The sequence below is a fragment of the Dromiciops gliroides genome, chromosome 5 (genome assembly GCF_019393635.1).
Source record: "Dromiciops gliroides isolate mDroGli1 chromosome 5, mDroGli1.pri, whole genome shotgun sequence".
In the NCBI taxonomy this organism is placed as follows: Eukaryota; Metazoa; Chordata; class Mammalia; order Microbiotheria; family Microbiotheriidae; genus Dromiciops; species Dromiciops gliroides.
The window spans coordinates 177,018,198-177,037,594 of record NC_057865.1 but is presented as its reverse complement, the minus strand read 5'-3'; the positions used below and the strand labels follow the sequence as shown (position 1 = coordinate 177,037,594).

Below are 19,397 nucleotides of genomic sequence, written 5' to 3'. Positions count from 1 at the left end.
ACATAATTCCAATATATTTTTCCAGAAAGACTAGATCAATTTGATGCTCCACAAATAACATATTTCTGCACCATCTTCATTTATTTGCTCATATGGTATTTTGAGATTGTTTTCATACAAAGGAGCTAGGTGGTACAGTGGATAGAATGTTAGATTTGAAAGGAAGAAGACATGAGCTTGAATAAAGCTTCAGACCCTTTTAAACTGTGTGACTCTGGGTAAGTCATGTAACCTTTTTTTAACCATGGCTTCTTTATCCATAAAAGGTAGATGATGATAATAGCATGTATCTATCTCCCAGAGTTGTTGTGAGGATGAAATGAGATAATATTTATTGAGAGAGAGAGAACATTTTATCTCCTTTGATATAATGTAAGATACTTGAGCATAGGAACTGTTTTGCTTCTTTCTTTTTAGTGCTCACAAATGTTGTTGAATTTAGATCATTATTAATCAACCACTTAGTGATCAAAAATTGACTATGGGCTTAAATAATGTCACTGAGGCATCTTGAGATAGTGCGTGCCACCATAGCAAAGCCAAGAACATTGTATGCTGGCTATGAGATTTATTCATTTTCATCAATGTGTGACGCAGAATTTTGTTTTGTAACTTTCCTTGTAGGATCTCAAACATGACCTAGAAACAAAGCTAAATCTCTGCATTCTAAAACTGAGCCTCTTGGAAAACTACAAAGAATCTCTTGATAAAGAGTTCATTAAAGTGTTAGGGAATCTGAAGAGATTCAAGCACGAATATCACCGTGTCAAGAAAGAATTACATTTCAGGTAATGTTAATTCATTATTTTTTTAAAGCAATCTGTGTTACATAGGTATAATTAATTTGTAAGTCTGTGATATGGCTTTTATTTTTCTTTGTTTAGGTTGTGAAAATGTGACTTGTTCTCATAAAATCTTTTATTTGCCGGATGTGACATCTTGTGTTATATAATTAACTTACAAGTTCAAATATGTGAGCAATAAATGTCTAAATCTACAGATTATAAAGTCATTCCTCCACAACAAGAATTTTAGAATCATAGAATGAAATTGTTAGAGTTAAAAGGAATAAGATCAAAGATCCATAGATTGAATCTAGAAATAACACAGGAGGTCATCTAGTCTAACATTCTTATATTACAGATTTTTTTAAAAACTGAAGTTCAAACAAACCCTCAAAGAAATTACATTATAATAGGGGAAACGACATCCACATAAATTGGTACATAAAAGATAAAGAAGAGATGGAAGGTAGAATAAGAAAGGGAAAGCACTAGCAGTTTGAGAGACTGGGAAAGGTTTCTTGCAGGATGTGATATTTGGAATACATATTAAAGGAAGCCAGGGATTGCAAGGGTCAGAAATAAGGAGAGAGAGCATTTTAATCATGGAGGACATCCAATGCAAAGGTGCAGGGATTGGAAATGTGTGTGAGGAACAGCAAGTAAGCCGGAATGGCTGGAAGTAGAATGGATGGAGGGGAGTAATGGGTTAAAGGACTAGAAAGAAAGTTTATCTTTATAATGTAAGACTTCCTGTAGACTGGATTAAAGAAACTGCTGGAGTAGAAAGCCCTTTCTCTCCCTATAGTAGCATGGCTTCATTGCAAACATAGCTTCTGAGAAGTAGGACACCCTACTGGATTTAGGATTTTTATGCCTTAGGTGACTGGGAAGCTATATAAAAGCTCAAAACCCCATCCTCTGGACCAACAAGTCTTAGGAATATCTTCTCTGTCTTTTAAGGAAATAGCCCAGCCCCTGTAGCCAGGACTCTAATAGATGTTGCCCCTACCACACCCAGGACTTAGTTTCTTTATCAGTAAAAGAACAAAGGTTAAAAGAGGATTAGAATCTAATTTCTTCCAACTATGGTAGGCCATGTGTATATTATTATGTGTATATTCTATTGAACAATATAGCAAACATCCACTGAGCACCCACTATATGATAAACATTTAAGAAGCTGAGAATACAAAGACAAAATAAAATATAGTTCATGCACTTAAGGCACTAATATTCTATTGGGGGACACAACATATACACAAATAAGTAAATAATTTTAGGAGAAAGAGATAGCATTTACCACTAGGAGGATCAGGGAAGTCTTCCAGACCTGAATGAAGTGAAGGATTCTGAAAGGTAGACATAAGAAAGAAGAATATGTGCCAGGATCACTTGTGCAAAGTCATGGAAGTACAAGGTGGAGTATTGAGTTCAAGGAATAGCAGGTAGTCCCCTTTCACTCAAATGTAAATCTGTGAAATAAGACTAGAAGGGTGGAATCATAGAACTCATTTATTTCCAGCTCTAAGAGACACTAGAAGTCAGTCATCTTGTATAACTGCCTCCTTTTAGAAAAGGCCCAGAGAAATCAAAAGACGTCTAAGTTCAAAACAGTGAACGGAGATGGAATTTAGACTCAGGTCTTCTGGACCTCACTTACCTTGGGGCCAGATCATAAAGGACTTTAAAAACCAACATGAATTTATATGTTAATCTAAAGGCAAAAAACTGGTTCCTCTGAACTTAATTGTACGTAGAGCTCAAAATTATATGAAGCAGCCAGGAACATAGACAGAGTTCCATGTTTGAAGGAGATAACTCAAGAAAGAATTACTTTTCTCCTTATTGATAAGGGACTGAGAACACCAGAAAGAGCATGTAAGGCATGATTTTTCTATTTTCCTTAAAGAGTAAGGAGTTTGGACTTCCTCATACTAGTGGGTGGTGTGGGTATGCGACTTCCTTAGAGAAATACCATCCCCCTCTGTTAGGGTTATCATTATTTCCCTTTCAAGTAACAAAGAGCAGTTAAGAAAGAAACACAGGCAAGACAGTGCCAATTAGAAATCAGCCTAAGTATACAGATCTTCTATTACATTTGCTCTGAGAAGGTGTGGTATAATGGAAAAATTTGAAGAAACCTGAGTTTAAATCCCATTTCTGCTGCTGACCAAATCTATGTTCCTGAGCAAGTCTGTAAAACACTGAGATTCACTTTCACATTTAAAATGGGGTATTAATACTTGAGTTTCCCTACAGTAGAGAATTATGAGAAAAGCTCTTGACAAACCAAAATAAATACATTAGGGGTATTATCTGACATCATATCCGTCCATTTTAATGTTCATTAACTCATTAGAGCCTATTTGTAAAAGTTATATCATGAAATATATTGATTTAATGCCCTTCTTGAGTGTGACCTTGTGTTAAATAGTTATTATCCCTTCCCTTACAAGTAGCCAGGTAACTCAATGGACCAAGGTCTGGGCCTGGAGTCAGGAAGACTTAAGTTGAAATATAGTTTTAGACACTTACTAACTATCACCCTAGGCAAGTCACTTAACCTCGTTTTCCTCAACTGTAAAATTGGGATAATAATAGTGCCTACTTTCCAGGGTAGTTGTGAGACTCAAATGACATAATATTTGTAAAGTGTTTAGCACAAACCCTAGCATATAACAAATGCTTAATAAATATTTATTGCTTTCCTTTTTTCCTTCTCTCCTTCCTTCCTTCTTTTATTAAAAGATTTACCAAGAGAAAATGGAAACTATATTTTTAAATATAGTTCATTTCCAGGTCCCAAACAGATGTGAGAAAAAAATTCTAGTTTCCATGTAATCACATGTTATCTATGGCAGTCTTTATTTCACCCCCACCAAAAACCAAAACAAACAAAAAAAAAATACCAAGTCAAAAACAAACAAGGAGTGGCTAGGTGGCGCAGTGGATAGAACACCCGCCCTGGAGTCAGGAATACCTGAGTTCAAATCCAGCCTCAGACACTTAACACGTACTAGCTGTGTGACCCTGGGCAAGTCATTTAATCCCAATTGCCTCACTAAAAACAAACAAACAAACAAACAAAAACAAACAAAAAACTATAAAGGACTGATGGTAGCTCACTACGGGAGGTAGAGTTCTTGCTCCCCTTCTAGAGAGTGCCCTTTCACAAAAACAGGAAAGACCTCAAGGCTTTACAGTACACTATCCTAAAGGTTTAGACTCCATCCGGAAGGGAAACTTGCTCCTGTAGAGTATAACAGAGGAGAAGAATGGGGGGCAAATTCTGCCCTGAACCCTAGATTTATGGAATTCACAGTCTCCCATGGAAGGAGATATATATAATGTCCTGCACTTAAATTCTATGTGGGAAGTCAGAAGAAGAGGGATAACAGATGCCCAGTGATGAAATTCAGAAAACACAAGGGAAACATTTTCAAAGAGGATGAAAAATGAAAGCTGTTTAGAGATAGTAATGTGGATGAACTGGGAACTCATAAACCAAATGGGGTCTTAAAAAGAAATTTATAGAAGAGGAGAAGAGGAATAGTTAACAAATGATGAATATAAATGTGTGGCATAGCACTGTAAGAACAGGATGAGGAATGCTCATGCTCAGAATGAGCTGAGAGAGATGAGGAAAGCAAAGGATAACAAAAAGGGTTTTGGTTTTCTAGCTAACTGGAGAGGAAAGAAGATCAAAGAAGGCATAGGACTGCTTTGGGGATGAAGCTACGGTAATTGATAATAGAAGGGAGGCAGGGTTATTCCATTATTATTTTGCTTCTGTTTGCTCTGCCAGGTAGTGCATTCCTTGGCCAGTAAAGGACTGAACACAATTGGTTAACAGGGAGTTGATACCCAATATAAGGAAAGATATATTAAAAGAAACTATTTGCCCTAGTTCAGGTCACCTGGCCCAAATGACCTATATCAGGTAATGAAATTGGTAGATCTATATTGCCAATTATCACCATTTGAAAATCATGGAGAGGGGCAGCTAGGTGGCGCAGTGGATAGAGCACCAGCCCTGGAGTCAGGAGGACCTGAGTTCAAATCCGGCCTCAGACACTTGACACTAGCTGTGTGACCTTGGGCAAGTCACTTAACCCCAATTGCCTACCAAAAAATAAAAAAATAAATGAAAATCATGGAGAACAAGAGAGATGCTAGAGGACCAGTAAATGGCAACTGACCTTTTTTTTTTTTAAAGGAGAGATATTTTTGTTTGTTCTTCGTTCTTTTTTTTTAATTTTTGTAGGGCAATGAGCGCTAAGTGACTTGCCCAGGGTCACACAGCTAGTAAGTGTCAAGTGTCTGAGGCTGTATTTGAACTCAGGTCTTCCTGAATCTAAGGCCAGTGCTTTATCCACTGTGCCACCTAGCTGACCCCATTTGTCCTCCATTCTTTTCTTTCTTTCTTTCTTTCTTTCTTTCTTTCTTTCTTTCTTTCTTTCTTTCTTTCTTTTTTTTTTGGTGAGGCAATTGGGATTAAGTGACTTGCCGAGGGTCACACAGCTACTAAGTATTAAGTGTCTGAGGCCAGATTTTAACTCAGGTGCTCCTGAATCCAGGGCCGGTGCTCTATCTACTGCGCCACCTAGCTACCCCTGTCCTCCATTCTTGAAGAGGGCCATGGCATTGGGGTAATGTTATGATTTGCAGTGAATTGGATTTAAGTGAAGAAGGACTGTGCAAAGTCACCAGCCTCACTCTCTCCTCCAAAACCATCTGGGTCCAATGAGAAAATATATATCAGGATGACTGGAGATGGCCCTGGATGTTTTTAAGGCAATTGGGCTTAAGTGACCTGCCCAGAGTCACACAGCTAGTAAGTGTCTGAGGTGAGATTTGAACTCAGGTCCTCCCAACTTCAGGGCCAGTGCTCTATCCACTATACCACCTAACTGCTCCTTACAGGGGAAACAATACAGTTGGCAGCCTATAAGCCAGTGAGCTTAATTTTGATTCCTGGGAAAACTCCAGAACGGGTCATTAAAGAAAGTTTGTTAACAGCTAGAAAAAGATTGTTTCTCTTTAAAAACAAAAAGGGAATATTTACCCTTCACCAGACCCACAATGTTCAGTTCAATCCTATTCTGCTTGATCTTTCTCATATTAATGAAAGTGGCTCAACAATCACATCTAATATTTCTGCCGGTCCCCAAGGATGCAATTCATCTGATCCAGCTGATTTGAATACACACAGAGCAGTTAGATGCTCTCTTATTATACCTTTCCTTAATTAGTTATGAACTCACTGTTACCAAGATGATTATTATTACATTCATAACAATAAAATGTTAATAGGTGGTGATTATAAAGAGCAACATAGGTTTATCAAAAAAAGTCATAACAGATTAGCTATATTTTCTTTATCTGCAAGATTAATCCACTGATAAGAATTTTTTTTCACTTATATCCTTTTTAGGTTGGTAAAGCACTTTATTCATGATGGCCTGGTAAGAGAAGTATTGCAATGATTATAATCCCTACCTCACAGATGAGAAAACAGTGACCCTAAGAAATTCAAGGACTTGCTGACTACCTGTCCAACCTACATTTTAAAAATTTCATTTTATTTTTGTTTGTTGCATTTTAAGTTCCTAATTGTCACCTTCCTTTCACATAGATATGTGTATAGAAGTATGCATAGTAAATACATAGATGTGTGTATGTATATTTATATATACACACACACATCTATGTGTATGTGTGTGCATACACGTTTACATATACAAATATATAAAACTATGCATACTTCTATTTATCCGTTCTTTCTTTGAAGGTAGATAACATCTTCATAGGTCCTTTGCAGTTGATTTGAATATTTAGAATTCTCAGAATAACTTAATCATTCTCAGTTATTCATGGAACTATATTGCTGTTATTGTTTACAAAGTTCTCTTGGTTCTGCTAATTTCACTCTTCATTATTTCATTTGTCTTTCCATGTTTTTCTAATATAAACCTGCTGCTTATTGTTTCTCATAGCACAGTAATAGTCTATCATGAAATTTCACAGATCCAGTTTGCTTAAATTCTAGCAAAGAATTTAATAATGGGGGGGCAGCTAGGTGGTGCAGTGGATAAAGCACCAGCCCTGGATTCAGGAGTACCTGAGTTCTGGCCTCAGACACTTCACATTTACTAGCAGTGTGACCCTGGACAAGTCACTTAACCCCCATTGCCCCGCAAAAAAAAAACAAACAAAAAAAGAATTTAATAATGAATCTGATACTATTTATTCTTTTGGGCAAACATGGAGAGATGTGGGTTAGATGATAGTATGATCCCATGGATTTGTAACTGGTTGGCTCACTCACAAGAGTCAATGATGGTTTATTCTCAAAGTGAAAGGTATCCATGGAATAACTCCAGGGATCCCTGCTTGGACCTGGATGATTTAACAGTTTTATCAGTGACATAAGTTTGGGAAGGAGAGTTAAGACAGTGGCTGACAGAGGCAGGAGCTAAATAAATAATGAGAGGCTGGAACATTGGGGGCTGATTCAATAAGATGATATTCAGTAGGGATAAATGTAAAGTCTGACACAGTTCAAGAAATCAGTGTCATAGATATAAGGTGAGGGAGGCATGATCTAATAGAAGTTTGAAAAAAAGATCTAGGTGTTGTTTTTTTTTAATTGTGAGCTAATTTGAGACAAAAGTCTGTTGTGGCAGTGTTGACACACAGGCATGACTTTTGAGAATAAAGAGGTGATAGTCTCTCTGTTCTTTGCCCTGGTCAGACCACATCTACTCTACTACATTCACATCTGAGGAACAAAGTACAGGAAATTGATTAGGTAGAGAACATCCAGAGAAGGGCAGCCAGGATGGTGAAATGAAAGATGGAATCAAGCATTTATTAAGTGCCTACTTTGTGCCAGGCACTGTGCAAAATGTTTTACAAACATTACCTCATTTGCAAGGTAGGTGCTGTTATTATCCCCATTTTAAGTTGAAGAAACTGAGCCAGATGGAGGTTAAGAGACTTGCCCAGGATCATACATCTAGAAAGTGTCTGAGGCTGGATTTGAACTCTGGTCTTCCTGACTCCAGGCCCAGTGCTCTATCCTCGGTGCTGACCTCGGTGCTTCAAAAGCCTTGAGATTATGCCTTTTTGAAAGAACCAGGAATAACTAGCCTGGGAAAAGAGAGTGGGAGGAAGATCATAGCTGTGTTCGAGTATTTGAATATTGTTGTATGAAAATAGGATTAGACATGTTCCATTTGAGTCCAGAAGGCAGAACCAGGAACAATGGGTGGAAGTTTAAAAAATAAAAATTTAGACTAGATGTCAGGGACAACTCTCTTAATCTGAGCTATTCCTAAGTGTGAGGCACTATTTTAGGAGATAGTTTGTCTTTGGAGGTCTTAAAGCAGAGGCTAAATGACTACTCATGAGTATGTTGTGTTAGGGATTCCTTTTGACTTATCAGTCAAGTCAAATCAACAAGAATTTATTAAGTGCCTACTACTCAATGGCCACTAAAATCCCTTCCAGCTTTAAAATTACGGGTTGCTATGGGGGCGGCTAGGTGGCACAGTGGATAAAGCACCAGCCCTAGATTCAGGAGGACCTGAGTTTAAATCTAGACTCAGACACTTGACACTTGCTAGCTGTGTGACACTGGACAATTCACTTAACCCCCATTGCCCTGCAAACCCCACCCAAAAAAAATTACGGGTTGCTAGATAATTATTCCTTTGGCATTCCAGTAAGTTCTTCTTTCATCCTGTTGGAAATATATAAGCCTCTGGCCTTCAGCTGTATCCTAAGTCTTTGTATTTACTCCTCTGGAAGGGGAACAAACTTGATGTTGCTAGAGAAGCAAGGTCCTGTGGCCCTGTGAACTAGGGTTTGGGTTTTGGTCTGTTTCAGCTGTTCTTTTCAGTTCTGAGCATGGTTCTGAGTCCTCTACCTGGAGCATGAGTCAGAATAACCTTAGATTTAGGACTACAGGAAGAATGTTGCTGCCAGCCATGGTGTCATAAGGCATTGTTCAAATGACTGTAGTAGGAAAGCTTGTTTTGTTTATTTGCTTGTGTGTGTGTGTATGTGTGTGTACACACACACATACACATACACATACACATACATTTGGTTTTGGTTTTGCTCCCTTGCTGCTCCTTCCACTCTTCCACCTGCTGGTTCCTCCCTCCAGAAACTCTGGATACTCCTCTGGAAAGCTGGTTTGGGTACTGCTCAGTCACATTTCCTCACTATAGCTGCCACCTCTCAGTCTGAGAGGTTATGCCATTGCCTCTCTGTAGGTGAATTTAGAAATTGGGTCCAGGAATTCCCTCTCCATGTACAGGAGTCTAGATCATGTTTTCTTTTAGGGCCAGGTGGTTGAAAGACCTTGTTCTGTTTCCTTCCCTTCCCCTTTCTCTCTTGAAGACCCAGGTCTGCTCCTCAGCTCTTCTCTTAACCTCTGCCCTAGTTCTTTCTCTTTAGCTGTCCAGATTGTATATCTCTGGATCTAAGAACATAGTCAATAAGACACCATTAAAGGGTTTTGAGCATAGTAATAACATAATTACATCTATCAAAAAGAAAGATGTCTATAACCGTTTGGTAGATAAACTAGAGAGGGGAAAAATAAAGGCAGAAATATATTTTAGGAGGCTATTGCAAAAGTTCAAGTGAATCATAATGGTTTGTACTAAGATGGTAGCAGTGCCCACTAAGTGAAAAACCCTGGAGGGAACTCTGAGAGAGAGAGATGATTAATGATATAATTCCTCCTCCCAAGGAGTTTATAATCCAGGAGGGCAACAAAGGTACATAAGCAAATAACCACAATATCAAATAGCATATAATAAGCACATAAGAGAAATATAAACAAATAAGCTATGAGCTCTGAGACAGGGAAATCCTGGAAGGCTTCAGGTAGGAAGTGCCCTTGAACTAGAACTTAAAGGATGAGTAAGATTTTAACAGGCAGAGGATGGGGAGATTCCAGGCACGTGAAATGGTGTAAGTGATGTTACACAGGGAGATACAGAAAGTGCTCTAGAAGCTGTTATGAATAGGTCATAGAGTTGGAGCATCAGGTAAGTGGCAGAATAGCATGAAATTAGGCTGTAAGGTCATGGGAAGATTATGGAAGGCTTGGCATGGCAGGTTGAAGTCTAAAGTCTATAAGCCATGAAGAGCCTTTGGAGATTTTGGAGCAAGACAGTGACGTTATTTGAGTTATTTATCAGAAAGATTGATTTATATATCTTGGGTCAAATGAATTGGAAGAGAGACAGAAGCTAAGAAACTGGTAAGGAAACTAATAGCTATATACTTATTAATAGAAGTATGAAAAATTCTGTGGTAGGAAAGTACAATAATCTTCCCTTACAATTTGAAATTTTCTAATTGAACTAACCTCTATTAGAATTGAAAAGTACTTTTTTTAAAGGGAGAAGAGGTCTAGACCTATGATACTGGTGTTAGAAACAATGCACAAGCGCGCGCGCGCGCACACACACACACACACACACACACACACACACACACACACACACACACCAATTCAGGTCAACAACTCATTGTAAATTCTAGTCTTAAAAAATGTGGCCTGAGACACGGAGAGGTAAAATTGAGTTGAACATCTTCATATAACTAGTGTGTATTAGAGATAGGACTTGAACTCAGGTTTTTCTGATTCCAAAGCTACCCTTCCTTCCATTATGTAATGTAACTCAAATAACAATTGACACACATACTAAAGATTCCCTAGCTTTTACATCACAACTGGGCAGTCTGAGGGCTCAACTAGCTTTTTAAAGTTCCATTAGAGAGCCTATGGGTTTGAAAGAAGCTAATATTATTATTGGGGTAATATACAGGAAAAAATAAAACTGTCATGGCATCAAGCAAAGATGAAGCTACTGACCCAGTGTCAGTAGATTATTTAATTTCAAGAAGTACTAATAGTTTTGAACTAAACTTCCCAAACTTTCTGGTTTTCTTTGTAACCAGGACTGACTTCCTTCACAGGTGAAATAGGTAGCCATCTCCCAGCATGATCTAGCTAAAAGGTCATGATCTTACAAATATTTTCCTGTGCCAGTTTGCCATTAGTAACTAATATATCCAAAATTGTTAATTCTCTTGAATTCAGACATTGTTCCCAGGCAATCACTATGAAAACATCAACCCATTACTGCATTAGTTCCTCAAGATGTATCATTATATTTTCTTGAAAAGAATAGAACCCAAAGGAAATGGGAGATGGTAAATATATTCCACTGAGGATTGAGAGAGAACCCAACCCAAGATTAGCATAATAGAAGCTTTAAAGAGAGGAGAACATGGTTAAAATGAGCAGTGACATCTCTTGCACATTCATCTCAGATAAACCCTAAAGAACAATCTCACATTTTCAAGATGGCTAACTGAATTGTATTCCTGAAAAAGATCATGAAAAAAAACAAACATAGCTATATTCTCAGTCTTACTGTAGAATTATATACTGCAGTCAGCTGGCCTAATTCACTCAGGAAAGAATCAAATGAGATGATATTTGTAATACATTTAGCACAGTACCTGATGCATAGTAGGTACTAAATAAATGCTTTTTCCCTTCCCTGCACCACTTCCTTACTCAGACAACAAACACTTTATTAAGCACCTACTATATACCAGGCACTTTGCTAAGTACTAGGGATACAAAGAATGGCAAAAGACAGAACCTATTCTCAAGGAATTTATAGTATAAGGGATAGTTTGCAGCAAAAATAAATAAAATTTGCCACAAACTGCCATTTCTGTCTGAAATACAACATGTGTGTATGTCATTTTAATTTGTCCCTTAATTTATGAGGAACTACATTGAATTTAAGTTTATCAGCACTCTCCAGGTGTGTGACATTTGAAATGTCACTGACAGCTTGTGGTTTGCACTTTCCCACCTCCCACCCCCTTCCAGAGAGAAAGAGTTAGAAGCCATTAAAAGGTCACAAGAAGATGCAGTAAATGAGGGAGACGCACTTAGGAAGCGGCTCCAAGAAGCTATCCAACGACTGGAGAATGCTGAGCAGCAGGTAAAGGGGAATCTGACTCATTTACCCACCAACTCTCCTTGGTGTGATGAGGCAAAAATGGAGGAAGAGAAAAAAAGAAACCCAAAGGGGAACTGCTCAGTTCAAACCCTAGTTCTCTTGCTCTAAGCAGAGGAAGTAAAAGGGGGAGTTGTAAAAGAGGTGGTGTCAACAGCTTAGCCTGCTGATGAAAGAGGCAACTTGGCACATAGAGACTTCTACCGTTGCAGAAATAGCTCAAGCATACCAAACCCATGCAAATACAGAATTGCAGAAGTTCAGCAGGAGCTTATCACCCCCCTGAGAAGGAAAGCGAATTTTGAGTTTTTGTGTACAGGAGAGAGGTCAGATTGGCAGTCAATTATTTTCAAAGTTTGCTGCTCTGTTAAAATTCAGCGTTCCCATTGCATGTCCAGGCTAAGGATCAAGAACAGGCCCTCCATGCCGCCAGGGAAAAAGCCGAGTCTTTGCAGCACAAGTTGGAGGAAGCTGTTTCTGAAGAGCAGGATTTCCAAGCATTAAATATTACTTTATCAAATGCTTGCCAGATACCTGGACAGAAGACAAGAAAAGTGAAATGTAAGTACAACTTAATCTTTTTTTATCCTTAAATATAGCATAAAGTTAGGCAGTGGGTAAAAAACTTGCTTTTTAGTTCACAACCGCTATTAATATCTGGACTGGTGACAACAGTTGACCCTGTGGTCTAGGCTTTTATGGGCTGTCCTAAGGGCTGTTTAATCTGTGTCACCTAGACAACATAACTTGCTCTTTTGCACTTTCATTAGGGACTGGATCTTTCAGTAGCTCTAATTCTTAAGAATAACATTTCTCTAAGACCAAACAGAGGAAATAACTCCCTAAAAATCAAGTCTGGATATGCTATGTTGGTCACATCATAAGTCACTTAGGACCCAGAGAATAGAAGACTTCTGTACATTGACACATACCCCATGAGATGAGAAGAAATAATGTTATGAAATTATTGAAAATCTCTCTGTAATAGCTGGTACTCTGAGTATTCATTGAATGTATGTGAAAAGAAAATAGTCTAACGACCTCAATAAAGCATTCTTGCTTAAAAGTTTGATAAAACAAAGATGTTTTTCAAATTTCTCTTACATTTATGGGTGTTTCTCTTTGCTAACAAAATTTTATAGCCAATTGTATAAGAGACACTTCACTATTTTTAAATTGAAGGATTTCAACTAAAATGAGTGGAAGTTAAAGGTTGGGTAGAGGGTAAAGGGTATACTTGCATTACCCTGTGCTCTAAAATATCAGTGTTGACAACTAAAAAAAAAACCCACACAAAACTTGCCAGATTTCCTTAAATCGAGCTGTAGAGTTCATTTTGTATGAAGCTGTCAGATAACATGGTTTTGTTTTGTTTTTTTCTTTTCTTTTCTTTTGTGGAACAATGAGGGTTAAGTGACTTGCCCAGAGTCACACAGCTAGTAAGTGTCAAGTGCCTGAGGCCAGATTTGAACTCAGGTCCTCCTGAATCCAGGGCTGGTGCTTTATCCACTGTGCCACCTAGCTGCCCCATACAATTTTGCCACAAAACACTCAGTCTTTTTCCCCTTGTAAAATTAAATGGTTGGAGGAAGATTACACATTATTTGAAATTGCCTAAACATGGCAAAGCTATATTATAGGCATCCCAAAAATAGCTTATGCAACTGCTGCTTAATTACCATTTTTAAAAGTTTTATTGATGTACAAACATTTATAGATTGCCCCTATATGGTGAGCTAACTCACTTCTAAATGTGATTGGGGCAGCTAGGTGACACAGTGGAGAAAGCACTGGCTCTGGATTCAGGAGGCCCTGAGTTCAAAGCCGACCTCAGACACTTGACACTAGCTGTGTGACCTTGGGCAAGTCACTTAACCCTCATTGCCCCGCAAAACAAAAACAAAAACAAACTTCTAAATGTGATCTTTTAGACTATTTAGTAGCACAAGATGTTCATGAATAAAAAGTTATTAATCAATAATCAGCTTAATATGCATAAAATTTAGTGGAAAATTGTGAGTTCCTATCACTTTCCATAATTTTCTTTCATATATTTTAGACATGAAGGTGTTTTGCTCTGCTCTGAAGGAAAGCAATACCCACGATGATGAGGTCTTAGAATCTATCTAAGTATCTTATCTCTTAAGTGGGCCTGTCTCTCAAATATCTTCTTGGTATATGTATTCATCTCTATTTCTTCCCTGGAGATTCTTCATTAACCTTCAAAGAGCTGAATGAGTAAGATATTCAAAGTGGATTTAGAAGATTGACCAAAGATACTTCTAGTTCGAAGAGAAATTAGTTTGGAAACAGTGACACTTGCATGTGTTTCCAATACTTACCCCCAGTATAATGTATAGCAAGTATTGTCACACAGTAAACATTTAATAGATGTTTGCTTCCTTCCTTCCTTCCTTTTTTGCTTTTTTCTACTAAAGTGTCTTATAGATACTTAATAAATGTTTGTTGAATTTAATTCCATATCAGAGAGGTAGTATGATACAGTAGAAAAAAGCGCTAGACTTAGAATCAGAAAATCTGAATTCAAATATTGGTTCTGCCACTTACTTGTCTGTTGGACAAGTCATGTCACTTCTCTGAGACTCAGTTCTCATTGGTAAAATGACAAATTTGGCCTAGATAATCTCTAAGGTCCCTTCTGGCTCATAACCTACAATCTCATGATATGATGCAACTTGCCACCCATAATTAACTTTACTTTTACCAGTGGTGTACCTTGTCTCCAAAAGGCTGAATCCTGCCTTTTATAACATTTGTCTAAATAGCTTCTTTTACACTATAACATTTCAAAAATGGATCTCAGTATGACTTTAATAAAGCTCATAATGGGTCCCCAATAAAGATTCCCCAAAGCCCATTTACGCCTCTAAACTTCTCCATTTTTGTTGTGGGTACCACCATACTTAATCAGCTAGATTCAGATCCTTGGAATCATTTTTTTATTTATATAAAATTTTATCACTGTATTTTGCAAGGAAGGGAGAGAAGCACATTTTCATATCTCTTTTTTTGAGGGAATCAGGCTAGGTCATGGAATTTTTTTTTACTTTTTTTTTTTAATTAGTAAGCTTTTCTTTTTCTCTCCCTCCAACTATGACGCCAAACATGCATACAAACATACACACTTACATATATACACACATACATATATACATACATACGTATAAAAACAAAAACCTTTATAAGAAATATGCTTAGTCAAATAAAATAAATTCTAGCCCCGGCCATGCCCAGAACTTCATGACTCATTCTGCATCTGAGTCTGTGACTTCTCTGTCAGTGGGTAAATAGCATGATTTATCAACAGTCCTCTAAAGTTATGGCTGATCATTGCCCCGGTCACAGTTCTTCTAAGTTTATCTTTGTAATGTCGTTATTGTTGTTATTATTATTAGAATTTTTCTTCTAGCTGTGCATCATTTCATGCACATCTTTTCAGGTTTCTCTGAAATCATCCCTTTCATGATTTCTTACAACACACTAATATTCCATTTCACTGTGCTAAGCACTGGAGATACAAAGAAAAACAAAGGACCAAAAAGCAAAAGTCCCTACCCTCAAGGAGCTTAAAGTCCAGTGGGGGAGACATCAAAACAATGGTGTACAAATAAGCTACATATGGGATAAATTAAAAATAATCAACAGAAGGAAGGCCCTCAAATTAAGATAGATCAGAAAAGGCTTCCTGCGAAAGGTAGGAATTTAGCAGGAACTAGAAGGAAGCCAAAGAAACCTGGAGGCAGAGGTGAGGAGGGAGTGGATTCCAGGCATGGGGGCCAGACTGTAAAAATGCCCAGAGTTGCAAGATGAAATTCCTTCATTCATTGAACACGTGCTATAATTTCCTGCCTATTTGTGTTTTTCTTTTATCCTGGAATGTGCTCTCCCCTATTCCTGCCTGTCAAAATCCTACCCATCTTATTTCCTATCTTTTTTTATTGTTGTTAGTAGTTTTCTCTTTAATAAAATTTAGAATGGTTGGGTAAGATTTTATCCCTTAATTTATGTGGTTATTTGATTCAATTTATGGGCAATTATTAAGTCCATACTTAATAGATCTGTGGTCTCATCAATGTAAGTATACTCTCTGAAAGTGATGATTGTAACCCCCATACATGCCTTCTCTTATCCATGTTCTCTTGTAAATCTTCCCTGGGGTTGGGCACCCAAGAAACTGAAGGCCTTTTTCTAGATCTCTTGACATTGTACACTGGGCAGCACACAAGCCGACCGTGTGTATCAGCCCAGCTCTGTTTCTAATCACATATCTCTCTGATATTCTTTATACTATTCCTGCACAGTTCTTCTTTGGTAATATATTGTAGCCTACTCATGACCTCTATGCAGCAAAGGTATTTGGCACTAAAGTGTATGAAGTCTAATGCAGAAACTAATTTGAAGAATTCTTTATAGTGGCAGCTAGGTGGTGCAGTGGGTAGAGTACTGACTCTGGAGTCAGGAGGACCTGAATTCAAATCCAGCCTCAGACACTTACTAGCTGTGTGACCCTGGGCAAGTCACTTAACCCCAATTGCCTCACCAAAAAAAAAAATTGAAAAGAAAAAAAGAATTCTTTATAGAGTCATATAGATTAAGCCCGGGATTATTATACAACCTATTAATATGATCACTAATCATTCAAAAGAGCTCATCATATATCCAAAAGGCTGAATGTTTATAATAATAATAATAAGTATTGTTGTTGTTATTTTATAATAGCCAAAATTGGAAAAAACCCTATATTTTAAGGGCCATCTCAAATACTTCCTTCATGAAGTTATTGCCTAATTCCCCCAAATGAGTGTCATCTCTCCTTCCCTGAACCCACATTTGTATCATTCTTATGACATTTGATTGTAATGTATGTTATCCTGGCCCCTGTTTCCTTAAAGGCCCACATGTTACATCTCAGCCCATCCCAGTGTTCCCCAGTACCCCAGTGGAGTTTGGGAACATCTAGGCTCTCTGCTAATGTCTCCAACCTCCATGAACAGAGTTTCCTCATTTGGAGTGGTCCCCTTTACTGCAGTTCCATTTAACCACTTAACAGTCAGGTTAGCTTTTATAATGGAATATTTACTTCCAAAGCATAGCTAGAACAAATATAATAATACTCCCACCAATACTTAAGAGAGCATATTCTCCCTCCCCCACCTCCAAACATACACACACCCTGTCCCACCTCATTTTCTGAGGGAGAGGCATTAGTTTCACTGTTTAATTCAGCTACTATATAGCATATTCCTACCAAGGTCCAAGTCCAAAGCTCTTCTTGGGCTCAAGTGCCAGGCACCCTGGTTTCTTAGGGCATCCAACATTTGACCTGGGATCCTTTCTTCAAGGTCATCATTGCTCTAGTCGAGGTTCTGGGATTCTACCACCTGTGCCTAGAATGGAAAAAGACAAGTAAAACAGACAAGAACAGAACCCCAAGCCCATTTTTCAGGGTCACCAGGACTAAAAGTGGGGAGGAAGGTAAAGTAGTCCTTTCCCTCATGACTTATAGTGTCCTCATGGATGAAAAGGACTCTACAGAAATAGCTCTACAGAAAGCTCTCTGCAGAAAGAGCATGTAGTTTAACATATGCAGCCTGTTCCAACTATGCAATCAATGAAAAGATTTGGTAAGAGGGAAGAAGAGAAAGAGGGAATCTGTTAACTTCTATTATAACATGATATAGAATTCACTAGAGGACAAAGGAAAAGGGGCCTCATTACCTAAATTAAGAAAGAAAGATTGGTTTTTACTGGAGTACTTTTTTTTGTTTGTTTGTTTGTTTGTTTTTAGTGAGGCAATTGGGGTTAAGTGACTTGCCCAGGGTCACACAGCTAGTGAGTGTTAAGTGTCTGAGGTCGGATTTGAACTCAGGTACTCCTGACTCCAGGACCGGTGCTTTATCCACTGCGCCATCTAGCTGCCCCTTACTGGAGTACTTTAAAAAAAAAAAAAAGTGATTTATTTTAAATAACATTAAACTCAAAATTGTTTCACAACTATTTACATTTAAATATCGTGAATTTCTATTCATAAAATATAACACATTTTTATTCCTTCCAAGTCTCTATCATTAGATTTATTCATGCATTTTTTATCCATTCGAATGCACTTTTTAAAAAGTGTTTTACAGGGGCAGCTAGGTGGCGCAGTGGATAGAGCACTGGCCCTGGAGTCAGGAGTACCTGAGTTCAAAGCCAGCCTCAGACACTTAACACTTACTAGCTGTGCGACCCTGGGTAAGTCGCTTAACCCCAATTGCCTCACTAAAAAAAAAAATTTTTAAAAAAAGTGTTTTACATAAGCTAATGAAGAATGAAATAAGCAGAACTGGGGGGGGGGGCGGGGAGGAAATTTTGCAATAACAACAAGACTATAAAAACAAACTTTGAAAGCTATAAGAACTATGATCAATGCAATGACCATTCATGACTTCAGAAGGCTGATGATGAAATATGCTATCAATTACAGAGAAATGATGGATTTAGGGTGTAGAGTGAGACATAAATATTTTTGTATATAACCTATGAGGTAATTTGTTCTTTGTGACTATATATTATTTTCTTACAAGAAATTTGTTTTTCTTTTTTTCTTTTCAATGAGGTGGAGAGTGGGAGAAAGAATATAATTTATATTATTTTTTCAAATGAAGATATGAGGGATAATGTTACAGATGTAAAATATTGTATGTACTTACAGATGGGGTCACTATATTGCAAGTTTTACTTTTTACTTTGTTATAAGATATCTTTTATGAAGTGGAAATAATTCGTAAATGTTTAACTAAAAACCAAACACGTCAATAAAACTTTAAAAAAATAAAAAGGTTTCACATACATTTTCTCATTTGATCTCATTTTGCTACTTCACATATAGTGCTTTATATAGCTTTCCTTTTCTTAATTTTTAAATTATCTCTTCCATTGGCCTCCCCCATTTGAAAAATTTAAAACAAATTCTTACATTGGACATGTCCAAATTTGTATGTTTCATTCTGGATTTTACATCTATCATCTCTTTCTGGCAGGACTCTAGATTTCAAGTTGGCAACTAAAGATATATCTTTTTAAAAGTTTTTCTCTTTCAAATCGAGCCTCAGACATTTGACACTTACTAGCTGTGTGACCCTGGGCAAGTCACTTAACCATCATTGCCCCACCCCCCAAAAAAAAGTTTTTTCTCTATAATATAATAATACCTTATTTGTCTATTATCATTGGAAAATGAGGCACTCAGTGTATGTGAATTTTCCAGAAACCGATGTTTTCTCCTTTGTGTCAAACTATCTTTATTTATATAACTTTTTTTTGTTTGGTTTGGTTTTGGTTTGGTTTGGTGAGGCAATTGGGGTTAAGTGACTTGCCCAGAGTCACACAGCTAGTATTATATGTCTGAATCTGGATTTGAACTCAGGTCTTCCTGACTCCAGGGCCGGTGCTCTATCCACTGTGCCACCTAGCTGCCCTATTTATATAACTTTTAACAAAGATCTTTCTAAATTATATTGCATACTCATCTGCATGTACTTTGACT

At 37.6% G+C, this 19,397-nt stretch overlaps 1 protein-coding gene across 2 annotated transcripts in view; it reads left to right on the top strand.

The window, feature by feature from the left end:
* The first annotated feature begins 666 nt into the window (after positions 1-666).
* The window catches only part of IRAG2 (inositol 1,4,5-triphosphate receptor associated 2), an 84,198-nt gene continuing 65,467 nt past the window's right edge, over positions 667-19,397 (top strand). The window contains exons 1-2 of one of the 2 annotated variants that reach the window (XM_043968703.1): positions 667-788; positions 12,247-12,409. The gene's annotated coding sequence lies outside the window, so the exon portion shown is untranslated. Of the gene's footprint in view, positions 789-12,085; positions 12,410-19,397 lie in introns of those variants that run through there. The other variant, XM_043968702.1, reaches the window with a different exon arrangement.